The following is a 23,487-nucleotide window of genomic DNA, read 5'->3' as shown; positions in this document are numbered from 1 at the left end:
TTTCGTAGTGGAGGTTGGAATCCTCTTCCTTATGGAAAGGGATTTACAGCTCAGGGTTCGCGCCCCGGCCCTGACTCCTATTTCTGGGTCAAGTGCTTTCAGCGTTAGGTGCTTTTCATATTTGTTTGACAAAATAATCGCAACCACCTGCATTAGACCCACAAGAACAACTGTGTATTGGACCTCGGCCGCTCCAGCCTATCAGCCCCTCGCATATTTTCTTAAAATGTTGCCTCCCCCGACCCAACTCCGTCTCCACCTGGTTAAGCCTTACTCTCACTACTCTCAGTCCCTTCGGCGTTAGGAAGCCCACCTTTCCTTAATTATCTGTTGAATCTCTAGGAGGGCAGGACCCTTCGCATCTCAAACTTCTGTATCCAAACACCTAGCACAGTTCCTGACATAGAGGCCAAATAACAGATTGAGAGCATTCACATCACTTGCCTAATATCACATAACTACCAGGTGGCAGAGTCAGAATTTAAACCTAGATTTTATCTGACTCCAAAGACTCCTGCCTTTCCCAGTAGACATTGGGACTTACCAGTTTGCAGTCATTAATTTCTCATGGCTCTGTGAGGAAGCTGGGCTCCTCCAACACCAAGGACTTCGTCAGTAACCTCATTTCCCAACTAATAATCAGGACTTTTGAATTTTTTTCCTAATCTGTGATTTGTATCTACATATTCCTACAGATGTGAAATAAGATTTAATTTCATGACTCACACCTGTAATCCCAGCCCTTTGGGAGGCTGAAGCAAGCAGATCACTTGAGGTCAGGAGATTGAGGCCAGTCTGGCCAACATAGCGGAATCCCGTCTCTACTAAAAATACAAAAATTAGCTGAACCCGGGAGGCGGAGGTTGCAGTGAGCCGAGATAGCACCACTGCACTCCAGCCTGGGCGACAAAGCGAGACTCCATCTGAAAAAAAAAAAAAAAAAAGGTAATAAAACTTTTAAAGAAAATTCAGCTCTCTCTGCCATCACAAAGAAGATAAGGAGGAAAAAAAGTCAGCTCTCCATACAATTCAATTTTTAAAATTAAGATCGTCCTTTTCCTTAGTACCTATAATACTTTTTTTCCTTCTAATCATTCTTGATATTTACCTTCCCATAACCTGACTCCAGCAACTGAGTACCTTCCACGTGCCCAAATCCTTCCTTACCTTGCATTGGCAAAAAAGAGCTTCCGATGTTCAAGAGGATACGGTTTCTTATATGAGAAATTCCTTTAGAGGATTTATAAGAAAAGAACACAAGACTGGAAGCCAAGGAACATGATTTCGAGTCCTTCTTCTGTCCCTTAGAAAGTAATTTTAACTTTAGTCCAGCCAAATAGCAGTCCTAAACTCCATGCCCCCGCCCTCACCTCTATTCACCTTACTCTTCTTTATGTTTCCCTACAGCACTTATTGCCGTTTAGTATTACTTCTGTACTTGTTGATTTCCCTATTGTCTTTGTCTACCAGAATGCTGAGCAACAGTGAAACCCTGTCTCTAAAAAAAAAATTTTAATTAAAAAAAAGAACTTCAGCTTATTCCCTTCCTGCTGTATCCCTGATTCCTAGAACAATTCCTGCTACATCTATTAAATACCTGTTGAATGAATGAATCTGAGGTGAGAGGCACCATACAAGTGTTAAGTCATTAATATTTATGTTTAAATGGCAAAAAAAAAAAAAACTAACTTTAATTATTGTCAATAGTTTCAGAATCCAGGAGAATGTATAAGCTTGCTTTTGAAAAGAGCCAGGTACAGTGGGTCACTCCTGTAATCCCAGTATTCTGGGAAGCCGAGGAGGGTAGATCACCTGAGGTCAGAAGTTTGAGACCAGCCTGGCCAACATGGCGAAACCCCGTCTCTACTAAAAAATAACAAAATTAGCCAGATGTGGTGGTGGGCACCTGTAATTCCAGCTACTCGGGACGCTGAGACAGGAGAATCACTTGAACCCGGGAGCAGAGGTCGCAGCACTGAACCCCAGCCTGGACAACAGAGGGAGTCTCCGTCTCGAGAGGGGATACAGGAGAGGAAGAAAAGAGATAGCATATGAACTGTTTCTTGAAATTCTTGAAGGAGTAGGGTGGAGGCAGTGACTCTCTAGCCTCAGGAGTTCATGTTGCATCCACCTGTTATTTACACCTAATATAGCTGGCAGTTGATAAGTGTTAGTTAAAATGTTTATTATTATAATACAGATGTAATTCATGACTTGGGGCTTTTTTCCTTGAATTTACATAATGAGCCCTCTGTGCCTTATTAGAGGAAAGTGCATAACAATTAGAGCATCCTGGCAGCCCAAATGGAAAAAGTGTAGTCCTTACAGAAGGGGCACCATCTTTGGGAGGTGGGGGTGGTACAGGGAGGAGAAGATCCAGCTGTTTAACCTAAATTCTCAGCCCAGAGAAGCAGATAGAGGAAGAGAACATCTACTCTGGGTCAGGGCTCTATACACAGCATCTGTATTGGGTTGGTAGACACCGTATTCCCAGCACTTAGTGATGGAATTCAAACCTGAGAATCTAGAAGCTATACCCCTCCTCCTCTGCTGTGCTGGCAGGCCCCTGACTGCCCATCGTCCAGCTCATTGTCACACGTACATCCTGCCTGACTTGTGACTGGAAAGTACAGCCACCGTTCTTGTCTACGGAGTCAGTGATCCTGGCTCCCTGACCTGCCCCAGGGGCCTGGGAACACGGGTAGTGGCAGGAGGAAGATGCTACAGGAGACAGCTGGGGCTTCCTGAAAAGTTGGTACCTTTACAAGCTCAGACACCACCAGGCAGATGGGACATCTTCAAAATCAGGCCGTCTGCTTCAATGGCTTAGCATTACAGCAAAGACTACCTGAGGGAGCAAGATGAGCGAAGCTGGGGCCACTAACTGGGTTCAATCTGTGTGTAGTGGGTGTCCTCCAGTTGGCATTCAATGGCCTCTATCATCTGACCTCACCCTCCTAATCCAGTCCTATCTCATTTCACTGAGGCTGCTGGGTGCCAATCTCTTTAGGGACGAAGCCTTTCCTGACCCTGCATTCCGCATTCCACCCCTCATCTCCCCTCCACAGATTCCTCTCAGAGCATCCATTAAGCTTCCCTGCACTCATTGGATCACAGGTCTGCCTCCTACTCTGGGACTTAAGTCCCTCAAAGACCAGGCCTTCTGAATCTCCCCTACTCCCCCAAGCAGGAGCACCTAACAGAAGGTTGCTATCCCACTCACATTTTCGACAAATACAGACTGAACCTTCTCTACTAAGGGACTCTGCCTTGAGTTATTCTCTGTCCCTTCAGTCCCACTTCCACTCCCAGGTCCACCTGAGACAGGCAGAGTGGAAGCAACTGGGGGAAGGCACCTAAAAAAAAGGCATCTAAAAAATGCACAATGAGCATCCTCTTGGGGCTAGAATGTGGGATGAAGTAAGGGAGGTGAGTTAGAAAGGATGACTGAGGCTAGGCAATGAAAGAACCACAGTGTTATAGGTGGGAGTCAGGCTTAGTTCTGTGGGCAGCGGGAAGGCTCAAGAGTTAAGTAATCAGATTTCTGCAGTGGCAGCATCTAAAATCAGCCATTTTCCCACTTAGTTGGGAGAGTGGCAGTGACTTTCCCATCCCACCCAAAGGCCCCCAAAGGTCCCCTTGAGAACAACAGACACTTTTCTTGCTCTGCATGTTCATGCCTATTTATTTAGTTAACACATGTATTTGGTGTTTCCTTAACAACTGGCAAGTTCCTCCTTATTGTCACTTAGCCTTTTTTGAAGAAGAGAGGAGGAGGGTGTTGTATACCTCTTTGAGAATCGGCTGAGAGGTATGGCTTAGCTTTTCCAGAAGAAAATGCACTTATGCCCATCCACAAACAACTTTACCTGCACTTTCTGGGGGGCCTCAACGTTGGCTGTACAATGGGATCACCTAGGGAATTTTATCAACTTCTTTTTTGAGACAGAGTTTTACTGTGTCACTCAGGCAGGAGTACAGTGGCGCATCTCAGCTCACTGTAATCTCCACCTCCTGAGTTCAAGTGATTCTTCTGCCTCAGCCTCCTGAGTAGTTGGGATTACAGGTACATGCCACTATGCCTAGCTAATTTTTTTTTTTTTTTTTTTTTTTTTTTGGTAATTTTAGTAGAGATGGGGTTTCACCATGTTGGCCAGGCTGGTCTCAAACTCCTGACTTCAAGTGATCTGCCTGCCTTGGCCTCCCAAAGTGCTGGGATTACAGGCATGCATCACCATACCCGGCTCATTTTGTAGAGATGGTGGTTTTGCCATGTTGGGCACGCTAGTCTCAAACTCCTGACCTCTCGTGATCCACCCGCCTCAGCCTCCCAAAGTGCTAGGATTACAGGCATAGCCCAGGCTGCACCCGGCCATAAACTCTTTATGCCTGTTTCTCACCCCCAGTGTTTCTAATTTAATTTATCTGGGTGCAGGCCAGGTGCAGCAGTTCATGCCTCTAATCTCAGCACTTTGGGAGGCTGAGGTGGGAAGATCTCTAGAGGTCAGGTGTTCAAGACCAGCCTGGGCAACATAGTGAGCCCCCGCCCCTATTTTTGTTAAAAAAAAAAAAAAAAATCAGAATAATTTATCTGAGTGTAGTCTGGACTTTGAGTTTTCTAAACTCCTCAGGATATTCTAACGTATGCCAAGATTGTAAAATACTGGGATTCATGGACAGGTTAAACCCCCTGTCAAACGCTCTTCAGTTCCAGGTGTGCTCAACTCACTCCACTTGGTGAGCAGCACCTATCTGGGTAGGGAGGGGAAAGGACAAAGTGGCCAGTTTGAAAGAATGAGGAAGTCTTGAAGTTGTAAGCCAAGAGAGGAGGTGTTCACATACATTCCAGAAAGCTGTAGAACCCACAAAAAGAAGAGGTTCTGAATAGAAGACCCAAAGCAGGAAACTTAATTGCCTTCCTGAAAGATGAATGCAAGTCCAGCAGACAATACCCTTCCCACCCACATACCTCACCTGCCCCAAGAAGAGACGCAAACAGCATCAAAAGGCTGACAGCATTGGGCTTTGGGGGAGAGTCAGCCAGTTAAACATGTGGCTTGATTGGTCAGTGACAGGGGTAGGGAGAGGATGGCATTTGTGGGAGTCCAGCACCTATGAGGGTGTGGCGCTTTAGAGATAATGGGCAGCGACTGTCGGCTGGAGGAGGGAAAAAGGTTTGTGTCTTGGTCAGGGAGAGGCATTCCTGCGGTGGGTGAGAGCGGGGCTGCAAGGCCTTGCAGAGAGGAACTGCGCATGCGCCGGAGGCAGCCGCGTATTGCCAGGCACGTGACACTGGGCAAGCCCAGCCTCAGTTTCTGATCTGGGACTTGTGTTGTAACTTCGGAGGCGCCCACAATCTCAGGTGATGATCGTCAGATCATTCCTAAGTCTTTTTCCTTTGCGATGTCACAGGAACCTGGGAAGATTTTAGTCCTCCTAAAACTCTGATATTTTCAAACATGATACCCGTGAGAATCACCTGGGGTGCCCACGGCCAAATAACATGATTCAGTGGGTGGAGAATGGGGGGCGGCTAGGGGCACTTTGTAACGCTCACCGGTGCTCCTGATGTTCCGTGTGCCTTGAGAGTCATTGTTCTAGATCACTGTTTCTCAGCACCTGGGGATCGAGTTGAAGGGCTGACTCTGAGCCAGTGGTCTGAAGTGAGGCCTGAGATTCTGCACCTCTAACAAGCTCTTTGATGCTGCCAGCTGTACATCCTGACTACTAAAGTGTCATCCAGACCAGGCGCGGTGGCTCACGCCTGTAATCACAGCACTTCGGGAGGTCGAGGCAGGCAGATCACTTGAGGTCAGGAATTGAAGACCAGCCTGGCCAACACGGTGAAACCCCGTCTCTACTAAAAATACAAAAATTAGCCAGACGTGGTGGCATGCGCCCGTACTCTCAGCTACTCGGGAGGCTAAGGCAGGAGAATCGCTTGAACCCAGAGCCGGAGGCTGCAGGAAGCCAAGATTGCACCACTGCACTCCAGGCTCTACGACAGAGCCAGATTCCGTCCCCAAAATAAAATAAAGTGCAATCCAGGCAGCATCCCTAGCAGCAACGCAATATTATTTGGGAGCTTGTTAGGAATGTTGAATTTCAGGTCCCACCCCAGACCTACTGAATGAGAATCTTTTTTTTTTTTTTTTTTTTTTTTTCCCAGACAGGGTCTCACTCTGTCACCCAAGCTGCAGTGCAGTAGTGCAATCTTGGTTCACTGCAGCCTTGAACTCCTGTGCTCAAGCAATCCTCCTGTCTCAGCCTCCCAAGTGCCTGGGACCACAGGCATTTGCCACCATGTCCAGCTAATTTTTGTATTTTTTGTAGAGATGGGCTTTTGCTATACTGCCCAGGCTGGTCTCCAACTCCTGGGGGCTCAAGCAATCCTCCCACCTTGGCCTCCCAAAGTGCTGGAATTACACGCGTGAGTCACTGTCCCCAGCCAGAATCTGCATTTTAACAAGATCCCCAGATGATTTGTATTCACATTAAAGTTTGAGAAACATCGTTATGGAAGAAGTGACTTATGATTGGAGAACCAAGACTGAAACTTGGCAATGAGAGAACAAGATTCAGTTCCCTAAAATAGAGTAGAATTTAAAGAAGGGCAGACATCTTTTTTTTTTTTCCTTGAGACGGAGTCTTGCTTTGTCACCAGGCTGAAGTACAGTGGTGCAATCTCAGCTCACTGCAACCTCCACCTCCTGGGTTCAAGCGATTCCCCTGCCTCAGCCTCCCGAGTAGCTGGGACTACAGATGCCTGCCACCACACCCAGCTAATTTTGTTTTCTTTTTTTCTTTTTCTTTCTTTTCACTCTTGTTGCCCAGGCTGGAGTGCAATGGCGCCATCTTGGCTCACCACAACCTCCGCCTCCCAGGTTCAAGCAATTCTCCTGTCTCAGCCTCCCGAGTAGCTGAGATTACAGGCATACACCACCACACCCGGCTAATTTTGTATTTTTAGTAGAGACGGGGCTTCACCATGTTGGTCAAGCTGTTCTCAAACTCCGCACCTCAGGTGATCCACCTGCCTCAGCCTCCTGAAGTGCTGGGATTACAGGCATGAGACTTCGCACCTGGCAATTTTTTGTATTTTAGTAGAGACGGGATTTCAACATGTTGGTCAAGATGGTCTCAATCTCCTGACCTCATGATCCACCCGCCTCGGCCTCCCAAAGTGCTGGGATTACAGGCATGAGCCACTGCGCCTGGCCAGGCAGACATTTTTATCTCTTTTAGTTAGTGCTCTACTTGTAGGCCTAGTACAGTGTCTGACATACAATAGATGCTCAATAAATATTTCTCAAATGAATGGATGAAGTAAGAGTCCAGTTTCTAGAGCCAGAGCATGAGACCAGCCTGGGGCTGGCCACTACCATGACTTGATGCTAACTACTAGGGCAAAGGTCTTTTTAGCCCCCCTGTCCAAGACAAGATTGGTCCTGATGCTGGCACACAACAGAACTCATGGCCATGTGAGGCAGCAGTGTGTTAAGTTGTCTCATGTGTGAATATTAAAAGGCTGTATAGAAATGTAGCCAAGAAGATACACTGGCCTCTCAGGAAGGTCTTCTAAGGACCAGGGGCTGAGCCAACCAGTGGGGAGGCGGGCGCCCAGAGAAGCCCCAGGCCCAGAAATAACTCATGTGGTCTATAAGAGTGATCCCATGAGCTGCCTCAAACACAGCTTATAGTGGGTAGAATTTAATTCACCCAGTATCCATTCTAGTACTCCATTCTTCCCTCCATTCAAAATAGATGTCAGTAAGCCCTATCCCAGGGTCAAAGGCAACCAGTGTGTGTCTTGTGGGTTCAGTCCAAATTCCATGTGCTATAAGCAGGTTGGGCAAATGTTAGATACTACAAAGAACACACAATGTTTGTTATTTTTTTGTTGTTGCTGTTGAGACGGAGTCTCGCTCTGTCGCCCGGGCTGGAGTGCAGTGGCCGGATCTCAGCTCACTGCAAGCTCCGCCTCCCGGGTTTACGCCATTCTCCTGCCTCAGCCTCCCGTGTAGCTGGGACTACAGGCGCCCGCCACCTCGCCCGGCTAATTTTTTGTATTTTTAGTAGAGACGGGGTTTCACCGTGTTAGCCAGGATGGTCTCGATCTCCTGACCTCGTGATCCGCCCGTCTCGGCCTCCCAAAGTGCTAGGATTACAGGCTTGAGCCACCGCGCCCGGCAATGTTTGTTATTAACTAGCCTTAGAGGAATGGATCAATCACTCATATCTGAAGTGATTATTATTCCTAAGTCTCAGGGGTGCCAGTCTAGAAAAGAAAAAAAAAAAAATCTGTTCGTTTTTCCTATATGTAGCTTAGCCAGACTTTCTGAGTAGCCCTGAGAGTTGAAGTTAGAATTTCAGCCAAAATATACCCATTTTCATCATCCCCTAGGAACAAATTGGGCTGAAGATTTCTGACATTCTTCACATTGCCAGGCCCTCTTTCCTAATAGTTATTTTAAATGCACTGTGAACATGACAGAGTGCTTCTTAAGGCAGTGTTGTTTTTCTCATCAGGCAATTTCATTTGCTTGATTCCCACAGTGAACTGAATGAATAGTAATTGTGCATTCCCAAGGATTCATCTACTTCTGCCTTGGGCTGGATCCCATGTTTAAGGAAAAATGACCACATTCGGAGCCACACCAGCCATGGCAAAGTTCCCAAGAATTATTTCAGAGGAGTAATAATTTTCGATTACTCTTTCCTCTGCACTGATCCTGATCCTCAACCTCATTTTTTCTTTTTTCTTTTTTTTTTTTTTTTTTTTTTTTTGAGAAGGAGTCTCTGTCACCCAGCCTGTTCCTCTGTCACCCAGGCTGGAGTGCAGTGGCACGATCTTGGCTCACTGCAACCTCCACCTCCTGGGTTCAAGCAATTCTTCTGCCTCAACCTCCTGAGTAGCTAGGACTACAGGGGTGTGCCACCACGACTGGCTAATTTTTGTATTTTTAATAGAGACAGGGTTTCACCATGCTGGCCACGCTGGTCTCGAACTCCTGACCTCAAGCAATCCACCCACCTCAGCCTCCCAAAGTGCTGGGATTACAGGCTGAGTCACCGCGCCTGGCGCCTCCACCTCATTTCTAACTGTCCCAGAGAGACTGTCCTAGAGAGGGATGATCCTGTGAGTGCCTCTGCAGCTTTTCCAGGGGCTTTGAAAGATGGTTCCTGCCCAGTGTGCAGTTCCCCCAAAGATGCCAGCTGCATGTGAATAGGGAACAAGAATCTGACATTGTACTCCCTGGCTGTTGGATAAGTGATTTAAACTCCTTGTACTCAATGTTCCTGCTATAGAGAGTATAAATGTCCTCTAGCACCTCTGTTGGCTTGTGGAAGGGAATGGCTAATTAACTTTCTCGGTTGCTTTGGAATGGCACTCAATGGCAACAATAATCATGCACGTTCTTAGTTTTGTTGTTGTTGTTGTTTGTTCGTTTGTTTGTTTGAGACAGAGTTTCACTCTTGTTGCCCAAGCTGGAGTGCAATGGTGTGATCTGGTCTCACTGCAACCTCCACCTCCCGGGTTCGAGAGATTCTCCTGCCTCAATCTCCCCAGTAACTGGAATTACAGGTGTCCATCACCACGCCTGGCTAAATTTTTTTATTTTTAGGAGAGACGGAGTTTCACCATGTTGGTTAGGCTGGTCTCAAACCCCTGACCTCAGGAGATCCACCTGCCTCGGCCTCCCAGGGTGCTGGGATTACAAGCATGAGCCACCACGCCCGGCCACGTTCTTAGTCTTTTAAGGCCATTTTCAAATGGATCTGTGTCTCTTTTTGTTGACCTAGAGAGACAGCAAGTTGTCATGTTCACAAGAATGACCTAACTTGAGCTTCTGTGGTTTGGGATCCTGCCTGCCTGTATTTCACCCTGTTTTGCCTCCAAGGCAGGAGCCAGGTCTCATAGCCAGGAGATTGTGGTTAGTTTCCTGGCCTCCAATCTGAGGTGGGGACACACCTGCACCCCTGAGGGAGGGAGTCTGTGGAGGGTCCATGAGGCCAGGGCTGAGTCACTCAGCAGGAGACATGTCAAAAGGCATTAGAACATCAGCTTGGCATTTAAGGAGCAAGAACCCACACAAAAATTCCTCTGTATGTTAACAATCTGGTCCATTTTCAAACTAAATCCAAGAAAGAAATTAAAGTTTGGTGTCCCCTGACACTGGGACTTGTTCTTCATGCAAAATCAGGCCCAAAAGAAACTTTAGCTTCACTCACATGTCCAGTGGAGGTGAAGCCCCCCATCTGATAAGACTGCACCCCACAGGCCTCTGCTTCCTACACTTCACAGTCCTGTTCTAAGAACATGAGAATTCAGAAAACCCCACTGTAAGTCATCATCTTAGGGGTTTCTACCCAAATCCCTTTCCTCCATCAGGAACTTATTTGAAATGTAGGTTGAATAAGCCTGAGCCTTCTTCCTCCCTTAAGAAGGTTCATCTTTTGTGGTGTCCTATTCAAAAGAAACTAAGTTGAACTCCAAATGCCCTAAAAACAATGTAAGTCTTTACTAAGCGTCTTGGACAGGTGGCCATTTTTCTTACCCAAAGTCCACGCAGCAACTGCACCCAGCCCATTATCCATCCAGAAAGTAGCTTTATGCCCTGTCTTAGGTAAATTAATTAGCCTGTTAGATTTCTCTCATCATTTCATCCTAGCCATTACTTTATTACTTTTTTTTTTTTTTTTTTTTTGGAGACATAGTCTCGCTCTGTTGCCCAGGCTAGAGTGCAGTGGTGCAATCTCAGGCTCACTGCAACCTCCACCTCCCAAGTTCAAACAATTCTCCTGCCTCAGCCTCCCAAGTAGCTGGGATTACAGGTGTGTGCCACCATATCTGACTAATTTTTATTATTATTATTATTTTTTTTTGAGACGGAGTCTCGCTCTGTCGCCCAGACTGGAGTGCAGTGGCGCGATCTCCACTCACTGCAAGCTCCGCCTTCCCGGGTTCCCGCCATTCTCCTGCCTCAGCCTCCCGAGTAGCTGGGACTACAGGCGCCCGCCACCGCGCCCGGCTAATTTTTGTATTTTTAGTAGAGACGGGGTTTCACCGTGTTAGTCAGGATGGTCTTGATCTCCTGACCTCGTGATCCGCCCGTCTCGGCCTCCCAAAGTGCTGGGATTACAGGCGTGAGCCACCGCGCCCGGCCCTAATTTTTGTATTTTTAGTAGAGACAAGGTTTCATCATGTTGGCCAGGCAGGTCTCGAAGTCCCGACCTCAAGTGATCCACCCACCTCGGCCTCCCAAAGTTCTGGGATAACAGGCGTAAGCCACCACGCCTGGCCCTAGGCATTACTTTAATTCAGCCACAAGAAATGGGGAGCCAAGAAGTTCAAAATCCTCCCATCAGAAGGCTGGAAAGAGAAGAAAGGCTGTGTCTACTTAGGCTTCAGGGTCTGGGTCTTTGTCACAGTTTTGTGAGGGCTTCTATCCCAGAAATAAGAACAGGGAAGTGAAAACAAAAGGATGCCTATAGGTCTATGAGTGCCAAGGAACCATCTCCATTTTCAAGATGGCAGCCTCCTGAACAATCTGGGTCCCAGCATGGCTCCCTGCAGGTGAAAGGTCAGCAGTGCTATCCTTAGGGTGACACCCTTCATAGGGTCCTGGGACAACTTTACCCAAACAGGAATAATCACACCGATCTGCATATATGTGTCTCTTTGTGAAGCAAGAGCTTTTGAAGCATTCAGATGGTTTTAACACAATATGGCATGCAGCTAGAAAAGGAAATCTGGGTTTTCATCAAGTATGATATTCATCCCAGCGATCCATTTGAAATGAAGGAGGCAAAGTCTTTCAAAAGATGTCTTCCATGATTTGGAATAATTGGGTCCAGTTTAATCTGGTGCATGGCGAAGTTAAAGAGCTACATGATTGCTTCAAGTGTGTTTTGCAGTTCCCAGAGCCACTAATTAGCTCTATGACTTAAAGGTTAATGAGATAAAACATCTATAAATCAAGTTGATGGCTAATGCAAGAAGAATGCCCCCAACTCCCGCTCTACCACACTAACACTATAATCTCATTCTTTCAGGCTGTCCATTTGATTCAATTTGATTATGCATGAATATATACAAACAAGTGTGTAATTAGAAGATTCATACTTAAATTATAAACCACCTTGCCTAGGCTTCTTTCTAAATGTGGTTATTCAATACCAATAAGAAAATAATCATTCATTATTAACAGAATTAATCATATCAGAATTAACCGACTGGGTGAAAGGTTTAGATGTGTGCCTTCCCACAAAGCAAAAATCCATATGTTGCATTCAAAATGTATGTTCCTTAAAACAAATTTCAGAAAATAAAATTATGGGCTGGGCACAGTGGCTCACACCTGTAACCTCAGCACTTTGGGAGGACAAGGTGGGCGGATCACTTGAGGTCAGGAGTTTAAGACCAGCCTGGCCAACATGGTGAAACCCCATCTCTACTAAAAATACAAAAACTAGCCGGGCATGGTGGCACATGCCTTTAATCCCAGCTGCTTGAGAGGCTGTGGCAGGAGAATTGCTTGAACCCAGGAGGTAGAGGTTGCAGTGAGCCAAGATGGCACCACTGCACTCCAGGCTGGGCAACAGAGCAAGACTCTATCTCAAAATAAATCTAAAAAGAGAAAATTATGGTGGTTTGTTTGTTTGTTTGTTTGTTTGAGACAAGGTCCCACTCTGCTGTCCAGGCTGGAGTGCAGTGGTGCCATCTTGGCTCACTGCAGCCTTGAACTCCTGGGCTCAAGCAATCCTCCTATCTCAGCCTCCCAAGGAGCTGGGACTGCAGGCATGTGCCACCACACCCAGCTAACTTTAAAAAATTTTTTTTGTAGAGACAGGGCCTAACTATGTTGCCTAGACTGGTCTTGAACTCCTGGGCTCAAGTGACCCTCCTAGCTTGGCCTCCCAAAGTGTTAAAATTACAGGCATAAGCCACACTGCGCCCAGCCATAGGTCTTATTTACTGAAATTATGGGCGATTTTGGGGTTTAGAGAACATTCTAGCAAACCTTTTGTATTTTTAAGGATTCTATCCCCCTAAATTCTGTATTTGTGTATGTGAAGTTTTCAGCTGGTTATGAGCACAGGCTCCAAATCAGGGAAACCAGCTCAATACCATGGCGTCATCACTTACTATCTCTGTATCCTTGGACAAGTTGTTTTTGTTTTGTTTTGTTCTGTTCTGTTCTGTTTTGTTTTGTTTTTAGATAGAGTCTCGCTCTGTCGCCAGGCTAGAGTGCAGTGGCACAATCCCGGCTCACTGCAAACTCTGCCTCCCTGGTTCAAGCAATTCTGCTGCCTCAGCCTCCCAAGTAGCTGGGATTATAGGTGCGCGCCACCACACCTGGCTAATTTTTGTATTTTTAGTAGAGATGGGGTTTCCCCATGTTGGCCAGGCTGGTCTCCATCTCTTGACCTCGTGATCTGCCTGCCTCGGTCTCCCAAAGTGCTGGGATTATAGGCATGAGCTACAGCGCCCTGCCTGGACAAGTTATTTAAACCTCTGTGCCTCAGAGAATCACTTGGGCCAGGGAGGCAGAGGTTGCAGTGAGCTGAGATCGTGCTACTGCACTCCAGCCTGGGCAATGCAGCAAGACTCTGTTTCAAAAAAAAAAGAAAATCCTCTGTGCCTCAGCGTCTCTATCTATAAAATTGGGATAATAATAGATTCAGTCTCATAGGGTTCTTGTGATGATGAAATATGATAATTCATTTAAGTCACCTAGTACAGGGCCTGACACATGATAAGTGTTCAGTAAATTATGATGATTATAACTGATGTGGGGGTCTAAATATACTTGGATTTTCCTTATAAAGCCTCTTGAGTGAATATACAGTGTCGAAGTATGGATTTAGTATGACAAAGTTCTTTGCAACTTATGATGAAGGTACAGTTGTTCATTATTAAGCTAGTTTGAGTGTAATATTTAGCAAATTTCCTTTTGTCAAGGACTTGATGTGCCTTCTCTTTTCCCCCTTATAGAATCTTTTTTTTTTTTTTTTTTTTTTTTTTGACTGGGTCTCACTCTGTTGTCCAGGCTGGAGTGCAGTAGTGCAATGATGGCTCACTGCAGCCTCAATCTCCCTATCTCCCTGGGCTCAGATGATCCTCTCACCTCAGCCTCCCAAGTAACTGGGACTATAGGCATGAAACACCACACCCAGCTGTTGTTGTGTGTGTGTGTTTTTTTTTTTTTTTTGGAGAGATAGGGTCTTACTATGTTGTCCAGGCTGGTCTCCAACTCCTAGCGTCAAGTGATCTGCCCACCTCGGCCTCCCAAACTGCTGGGATTACAGGAGTGAACCACTGCACCTGTCCCAGAATCTTTTTTTTTTTTTTTTTTAACTTAGAAGATTAAAAGAATTTTTGTGTTCTAGGCATCCAAATCCCTGGGAGATGGGAAAGTAGCCTAGAGTCCCATTTCTATTTGATGGATGGAGCCCTGAATAGAAATGGCATTCCCCAGAATAGAATGGCATATTTTGAGGCTTTGGCCCTACAGAGGAAGTTTCCAGATCTTCTGACACTCTCTGATCCTTCTGGTTGGATCCATTTCCTCCTGGAAGAGCACACAGAAAGTATGGTCTGGTGGGAGCAGAGTCTCAGAACAACCCACTCCTGGGTGCCCTCACTGCACGCGTTCCAGCAGCCAAGGACATCTTCTTTTGTCTTTGGCTGCAGGTTAAAGAGCAACACAAGTGGATAGTTGTGGGTAAATTCTAACACAAAGTATCAGCCGCTGGCTCTGGTGCTCTGAGAAAGAACCCCATTTAAATTATTAGGAGAGAGTCAAGGAGAGAAGAGGAAGCTGAAACCCTGCAAAGAGCAGGGCCTGCAGCTGCAGCCCAAGTTGGCCCAGCTCTGTTGACCTTGGCTTTGCCTTTGAGGAACACACGCTTGTGTCTGCCTATTTCATCAGCTGTCCCCCATCTGCCCTTTCCTTTCCCACCCTGGGAAGTGGTGAGGAGGGTTAAGTGACAGCCTGTGAGGCAACCACTCAAGCACAGGGGGAGTCTGAGGGAGGCTGTCTCACTCTTTCTAGCCAGGACCCACCCAACAGGCTCTCCTCAAATCCAAGTCGATGAAGGAAAAGTACTCATCTGCCCCAGGGTCTTCTCCACTGTCCTAATACTAAATGGACTCTATCCTATATCCTCACGGCCATGTGTGGGGTGATGTGCAGCACCTCTGAACCTGTTTTGGCCAGGGTGACCCCCAGAATCTCAGAATTTTAGAGGTGGAAGATCTCAGAGGGCATCTAAAGCAACATTCCCATTTTACAGATGATAAAACTGAGGCCCAGAGAAGTAAAATGACCTGTGGAAGGGCCCACAACTAGATTGCATCAGTATGCTGAGACTACAGCCCATGTCTCCTCACTCCTGCACAACAGAGAGCTAAAGGACCAGCATGTTCAGATGTGGCCACTCTGTGAGTAGAAGACAGCACCAGAGATGAGTGCTCAGTGTCTGTGAAGTCATAGGGGCTTGGCAGTGGGAGGCTTAGGAGACTCTAAGGAGTTGAAATACATTTTGAATATATGCAGAAGAATTTTTCGATCCAAGTCTTGGAGGAAAGCAGGCCAGTTTCAGGCTGAGATGGGACAGGCACTGACTGTGGGGAGGGGGAGAGGCCCATTCTGGAGCAGTCCAGGAATCCTAATCCACACCTGGGTGGTCCCCAGGCTTCCAAGCCCCCTGGGATCCTGGGAAGTTCCAAGACTGCTGAGGTAGGTCAGCAGATTGCCAGGCCCACTTTGGGGTGCTCAGAATGGGTCAAGAAAGCAGCCATCAGCAGAAGGTGTTGACATGGGACTCCAGGGTACTAGGTTGAGACAATGTGTATTGATTTAACAGGCATAGAAACCGTAACTGCACACAACTTTACACACATATTTTTTTTTTTTTTTTTTTTTGAGACGGAGTCTCGCTCTGTCACAGGCTGGAGTGCAGTGGTGCGATCTTGGCTCACTGAAACCTCCACCTCCCGGGTTCACGCCATTCTCCTGCCTCAGCCTCCTGAGTAGCTGGGACTACAGGCTCCCGCCACCTCGCCCGGCTAATTTTTTGTATTTTTAGTAGAGACGGGGTTTCATCGTGTTCATCAGGATGGTCTCGATCTCCTGACCTCGTGATCCGCCCGTCTCGGCCTCCCAAAGTGCTGGGATTACAGGCGTGAGCCACCGCGCCCGGCCTCTGCACACATGTTCTTATTAACATGTTGTTCCACTGATCATCTAAGGGGTGGCCAGCTTCCCTGGGTCACTTGCAGCTAGGAAATGCAGCCTCAGTGACCTTCAACTGAGGAGGAGTCGACATTGGCTTCCAGTCTTCCCAGAGCCCTTGTTTAAGAACCACCTTCTTTGGTTTTTCACCCCAGGGTTGCTGGGGACACCTGATGTCCTACATTTTTAGGCTTTTCCTGGCTTCTGAAAACCTTGTCCTGAAAGTCTCTCTGAGAGCAATACAGATTGAACAGACACTCGGGTTGTTTGACATGTGTGGTTTTGCCAAAGGCAACATGTTCTTTGACCAACTTCTGAAACTCCCCAGTTCTCCTAGTCCCTCTGGACTTGAGTATCAGCCATGTTCTTATGTTGATACCAAGCGCCTGGGTAATAACAATTCTTCTAACCACCTTTCTGATTCAGGGCTCTACTTTGACAACACAATTGCTTTTTTGGGATTTTTGTAAACATCTCAAAAGGGCAAGAAACATTCTTCCTTTCTTTTAGCCCAATGTAGACCTGAGGTTTTTCAGCTGTCAGCTGAATGCTGGGCCCCACCAGTGCCTTGTAGGTACAGTCCCATCCACTGTGGGGTGGGCTCCAGGGAGGGCCCTTGGGTCCATGTGAAGACATTAGGAGGGGCCATGTGAAACCAGTGTCTGAGGGGCTCCCCATGAGGCCACCAAGCCCCTGTCAAACCTAGTAAGTCACCCTGACACCGGCCCCACCTTCCTCAGAAGAACAGTGAATAAACAAGAGCCTGTGAATTGGTAACCCCAGGTGGGGGAACAGGGAAAGTGCTCAGGCTCACGGAGGTGATCCAGAGGGGCTGGTAGAGTCACAGCGGGGAAGCAGGGGAAGGAGATGGGTCAATGAGAGAGCTCATGTGGGGGAGCCTCCAGACAGTGGAGGAGGGTCCAAACCAACATTTTCTATTCTTTGCCCAGTAAAGTTTCATGAGTGAACTCAGATGTTTGCTTGCTCTCATCTCACCTTCTGCCCCTGAGGAGGAAGGTGGGGGATAGCTGGTCCAAGGATTTGGACTTTGGGGCTCTCCATTTCTAAGTAAGGAAAAAGTCAAAATGAGCCATCATACTCTGTCTTCATTTCATCATTGGCACAGACAACGTATTATTCCAAAGGAGAGCTGATGATAACAGAATTTAAAGGGAAATTAGAGATGAGAACATTTAGTCATCATCCTCATTTTGCAGATAAGAAAACTGAGGCCCAGGGAGGTTAAACATTAAATAATGTGATCCAAATCACCCAACCAATAATTGCAGAACTTGCAGGACTAGAATTTGCCACCTAATTCCCAGTTCATGCATTTTCTTGCCTTCTGCCGTGCCTGACAGGTTCCCAGCGGTGAAAGTTGGCCTTGGAGCGCCCTCCCATGGCTGTGGACAGCTACTGGAGCAGCTGTGGCACAGGCCACAGAGCCCTTAAACAAGGGCTCTGTCTCAAACTTGAGGACAGAATGACCTGCAGGGTTGGTTAAAACAGATTGCTGGGCCCCACCCTTGGAGTTTTGGATTTTCTAACAAGTCCTCAGGGGATGCTGACCTACTGATTCAAAGACCACTTACTGAGACTCTCAGATGTAGATAAAAGATTTTGCAGCCAGAATACCTGGTTTCAGGTCCCAGCTCCGCCATCCAAGTGCTGATACCTTGAACATGGTACTTAATCTCTTGGCATCTCGATCTCTTTATTTTATGATGGTAACAGTAACAACCACCCATAGGGTTAATGTGTAAAATAAATAAATCAGATGTAAAATACCTGAGACGTGACATACTGATGCTGTGTGAATACACAGACTCACAAATATGTGACCTTTGTCTGGAGAGATGCCACTGGAGGCTAGGGAATGTCCACAGTGACAAAAGCATTTTCTTAATGCTACTCAAAAATACAACAAATCCAGAAGAAATTGTGTTTATCCTGCCACAAATATTGGCTGAGGAATTACCAGGGCCTGGCACTGTGCTGTATACCACATTTGCAAAGGTATGAATGACAGTCCCTGCCCTGGAGGAACAACTAGAAGGAAGATAAACATGCAAATTGTAATAATTACCCTAATCCAAAATGAGCCGGGGAAGGAACCCTGTGCCTAGAGCACAGAGCATCCAACCCTGTCTGGGAAGTCAAGCAAGGCTTTGAAAAAGAACCTGACTTTTGAGTAGGGTCTTGAAGGATGAATAGGAGTTCTTTAAGAAGAGAAGTGGTAGGGGGCACTCCAGGCAAAGGAAACAGCATATGCAAAGTAGTCACAAAAGCATGAAAATGCATAACATGTTCAAGGAAATCGCACATGGTTCTACGTAACTGGAGCTCAGTGGGTCTGGGAAGAGGATTAGCAAAAAAGGCTAAGAAGTTTGGGCCTGATTGTGATCTGGTGGGAAACCATTGGAAGACACCCGACGAGGATTCCTTGGAAAGAATTCTTAATGATTTCAAAGGCGAAGATTTCCAAGCCAAGGGCTTCACCACATACACTCAGTGGCCCCAATGCCTGACAGCCTCCCCTGCCAGGAAGCCTAGCCTGGAAACGCCTCCCAAAACGGGTAGTGGCGCTGGGGAAGAAGCTTCCCTGGAAGGCACAAGCAATAAACGGGCAACCTCTTACCTCTTACCTTCATCAGATACTGGCGGGAAGCACCCTCCTGGCAGGTTTCTTCATCCCCCTCTCCTTCTGTGGGTGTGGAGTCACTGGGAGAACAAAGGGATGTTATCTGTAGCTAATAAGTTATGGGAGGGGGAGAGAGCTGTAGGCGCCTGTGGGGGTGGGGAAATGAGTCCTGAGCAGCTCTGATGCAATCCAGGAAGAGACAGGTGGAAGCCTGCACCTGGGGAGCAAACCCCCTGCCTCTCCAAAGTACATAGAGATTTGAAGCTGGAAGAGGCACCTCCAAGACTTGCCCGTGATCCCACAGCTAGCTGACGCCTGGCCCCCTCTCCCCACATCTGACTCCAAGATAAAAGGTCTCAGTCTTGGAAAAACTGGCGGTTGCTGTGTTCATTGACCTCACTCCCTCTTCCTGAGTCTCTCCTGCAGCCTTACTTTCCCACCCTGACCCTCTTTCAGACAGCCTTTGGTTTCCAAACAGGCATAGAATGTGGTGTGCAAAAAATGGCCTCCGCTATTTTTGAAAAAAGCAATGGCAAGAAAAAAAGAGCAAACTGCTATTCTGAGCTACATGGGCTTGGGGTTTTGATTCCAATTTCTTTGTCTCCGGTGGAGGTGGAAGCAACTTGCTCTTGTGGGAATAATCCCTTTTGTTTTTAGGAAAAGATTTTAATAGGTCTTTGGGTTATGCAAGGATAAAACGTGAACCTTTTCTGGAAAGGAGACAGTGCAATGCAGGACAATGTGAGGCCACAGGCTCCTCTTAATCACTGTAAAAGGTGGCTTTCTTTGAGAAAGAATGGCATCTCTGCAGGAGTTATGGGGAGTTTTGTTAAAGCTGTCCTTGGGGAATTTAAGAGAGGGGCCTGGGCTGGGCATGGTGGCTCACACCTGTAATCCCAACACTTTGGGAGGCCGAGGCGGGCCGATCGCTTGAGGTCAGGAGTTCAAGACCAGCCTGGCCAATATGGTGAAACCCTCTCTGTACTAAAAATACAAAAAATTAGCTGGGTGTGGTGGCAGGAGCTTGTAATCTTAGCTACTTGGGAGACTGAGGCAGAAGAATCGCTTTAACCCAGGAGGAAGAGGTGGCAGTGAGCTGAGAATGGCTCCACTGCACTCCAGCCTGGGTAACAGAGTAAGACTTCATCTCAAAAAAAAAAAAAAAAAGAGAGAGAGGGCTCTGTTTCTGCAGCGGGCACCAGCAGGATTGAGCTGGTGACTGGCAGGGAGGACACCCAGGATGTGTGTGAATTCTCAAGAGTCCTTGCAAACAAGGGGAGAGGAAATCCAGGCAGGGCTGAGCTGTGCTTTTCCCATTTGGTGACTGAAGGGACTGATTGTGAAGGCAGGTGACAGGAGGCTGGGGGGGATTGTGTCCTATTCCTGTCTCTGGCAGAGCTACCAAGGGCATCCATGCCAGTTCAACAACCCACTGAGCTCTTCCTAAAAGGACTACAAAGTCAGGTCAAACAGGCACGGCCAACCCTGGTTCCCCTGCCACAGCTGGCCTGGAGTCAGAGCCCCTCCTGAGAACAGAGCCCCACCCATCTTTCCACCCTCTGTGCTGTGAGGAGGCCTGAGGTCTAATGGGGCGCCAGTGTAACCTCTTAGCTCCTAAATGTTTTACTTTGAAATGTCTCTTTTTGCTAAATACCTGACTTTGAAAAGGTAAAATGCTTTCTTTTGAAAAAGTTGTTATAGGAAACCGGATTAAGGAGTTGGGTTTAAAACTGGAACCAAGGGAAGGAATAAATGGGCATCTGGGGCTTAAAGCCCATTATATTAATGTAAAAATTACATGAATCTATTATTTATATAATAATATATTAACATAAACATATATTATGGTACATATTTATATTATTATATAATGTATTATTTAAAAAATTTTTTTTCGAGACTGAGTTTTGCTCTTTTTGCCCAGGTTGGAGTGTAATGCTGCCACCTTCGTTCACTGCAACCTCCACCTCCAGGGTTCAAGTGATCCACCCTCCTCGGCCTCCCAAGTAGCTGGGATTACAGGCATGCACCACCATGCCTGGCTAATTTTGTATTTTTAGTAGAGATGGGGTTTCACTATGTTGGTCAGGCTGGTCTTGAATTCCTGACCTCAAGTGATCTACCCACCTCAGCCTCCCAAAGTGCTGGGATTACAGGCATAAGCCACAGCGCCCAGCCTAAAATATTTTTAAAATAATAATTTATAACATCAAAATCCATTTTGGCTTGGCGCAATGGCTCACTCCTGTAATCCCAGCACTCTGGGAGGCCGAGGTGGGTGGATCACTTGAGGCCAGAAGTTCGAGACCAGCCTAGCTAATGTGGTGAAACCCTGTCTCTACTAAAAATGCAAAATTTAGCCAGGCATGGTGGCACTCGCCTGTAATCCCCACTACTTGGGAGACTGAGGCAAGAGACTCACTTGAACCCAGGAGGTAGAGGCTGCAGTGAGCTGAGATCGCACCACTTCACTCCAGCCTGGGTGACAGAGTAAGACTCTGTCTCAAAAAAAAAAAAAAATATTCTGGCAGGGCGCGGTGGCTCATGCCTATAATTTCAGCACTTTGGGAGGCTAAGGTGGGCAGATCACTTGAGGCGAGGAGTTAGAGACCAGCCTGGCCAACATGACAAAACCCCATCTCTATTAAAAATACAAAAAAAATTAGCCAAGTGTGGAGGTACACACCTGTAATCCCAGCTACTCTGGAGGCGGAGGCATGAGAATCGCTTGAACCTGGGAGGCAGAGGCCGCAAGTGAGCTGAGATCGCACCACTGTACTCCAGCCTGGATAACAGAATGAGAGTCTGTCTCAGAAAAATAAAAGAAAGAAAAAAATCTACTTTAATATAAATATAATAAATTTGTAGAAAATATAAATAATATGTAAATATGCAAAAACCATAGATGTCATCATTATCCCACCACCAAAAATTCATTGATGTCAATATTTTAAGATACTTCTTTCTGATCTTACTCAATGCATATAAACAAACAGGCAAACATACAAATAATCTAATATACTGAACATCCACCTACACTTATTCTACAATCCTGACGGAGAAAGAACATGCTTCTTTTCTAAGAGTTCTAGCAAAAATCTCAGGACCCACTCTCATTGGCCCAGAATGGGTCACATGCCAATTTCTGAGTGAATCTCTCTGATGAATTGTCAGGCCTGAGTGATATACCCAGTCCCATCCAATCACATGGACTGAAAGTTGGGTGTGGAGAAATAGCTCCCCTGAGGAAAATCAGTGAATTAATACTCAAAAAAGGAGGATTCTTTGTTGGGTGGTAACAATTCCCATGTCTGCTACAGGGATGCCACCCTTGGTTTGTCCATATTAAACTATTAACTGTGCCTTCATGTGTTTGTTCATCACATTCTCTGCAAAAATGCCCTACGCTACCTTTTCTGCTGGACAGATCCCACGTCAAAGTTCTGGTCTATGAACCGTTCCTTTGCAATCCCTCACTGAACCCTTCCTTTGCAATCCCTCACTGAACCCTTCCTTTGCGATCCCTCACTGAATCTTTCCTTTGCGATCCCTCACTGAACCCTTCCTTTGCAATCCCTCACTGAATCCTTCCTTTGCAATCCCTCACTGAATCTTTCCTTTGCAATCCCTCGGCAGAATCGGGTGCTCTCTTCTTAGACCCACTTGTTGTGGGCAGGAGTATCCCTGCACTACTCATCTTTACCTTCACCTCGGCACTCAGCACCACAGCTGGCTCAGAGGAGACTCACCATCAACCCCTGTGGAATGAGTCCTCCTTTTTCAGAGAAATCAAGCTGTGCCTTCGTCTACTCAGGCAACTTCCACACGGTGTATGTTTCCATTTATAAATCATTGTTTGAAACTTGGAGCAAATTTCTCCGGAAGAAAGTCATAGATGATCATTATAATTAAGTTCTAGAACTGAACCCATAGATTGAACCCATAACGTAGTTTATAGGGACTAAGTGTGTACTTTTTTGTGTTGTTACACATAGTGAATGAAACCATGCATGTGGAAATTCTTGACAAATGCAAGTAATTATTATAATAATTAATTACAAACCTTATTATGAATATTATCGCCATCCTTTCCCCATCGTCCTTCTTGTTTTGTCTGGTTTTTTTTGGCTTTCTCCTCTTTTCCACCAAGTCTCCCTTACATCTGGGTTTACTAGAATGTGATGGACTGGTGAGGAGCCCACGTGCTAATTATAGCAGTGTTCCCTTGGGCAATGTGGTGCGTGGTGATGTGAGAACACACCATTTAAGGGATACTTCCTTGAAGCCAAAGTGACTTCTGAGAACTTTGTCCACAGTGAAGAAGAATGTGGAGAACACACTCTCCCACCAAACACAAGCCCTGTCTTTTACCCTGCCTAGGCAACCATTTAGGGCAGAGATATTTGTAGAAGAGGATTCTGTCACCCAGGGAATACCTGGGATGCCTGCATCTCTTGTCAGTGGACCTCCAGAAGGACAACTGAAGGGAGGCCAGAGAAAAAGAACCAGAGAACCCGGAGCCTGGCCAGGACATCAACATGAGAACTGAGGTTTTAGTTTGGCAAAGTGAAGGCCGGGAATAGATCAAGACTTGTAAGGAGAGGG

The 23,487-nt window shown here is 46.6% G+C and overlaps 1 long non-coding RNA gene across 3 annotated transcripts in view; it reads right to left on the bottom strand.

The window, feature by feature from the left end:
* Positions 1–841: 841 nt before the first annotated feature.
* The window catches only part of LOC105479732 (uncharacterized), a 55,851-nt gene continuing 33,205 nt past the window's right edge, over positions 842–23,487 (bottom strand). Inside the window, exons 3-4 of one of the 3 annotated variants that reach the window (XR_003017643.2) lie at positions 18,887–18,962; positions 842–923 (exon numbers count right to left, since the gene is read on the bottom strand). This is a non-coding gene — a long non-coding RNA (uncharacterized lncRNA). The other 2 variants (XR_986055.3, XR_986057.3) reach the window with 2 other exon arrangements.

The sequence above is a fragment of the Macaca nemestrina genome, chromosome 13, assembly GCF_043159975.1.
Source record: "Macaca nemestrina isolate mMacNem1 chromosome 13, mMacNem.hap1, whole genome shotgun sequence".
Lineage (NCBI taxonomy): Eukaryota > Metazoa > Chordata > Mammalia > Primates > Cercopithecidae > Macaca > Macaca nemestrina.
Note: the sequence above shows the minus strand (reverse complement) of the source record. Positions and strands in the feature narration are given on the sequence as shown.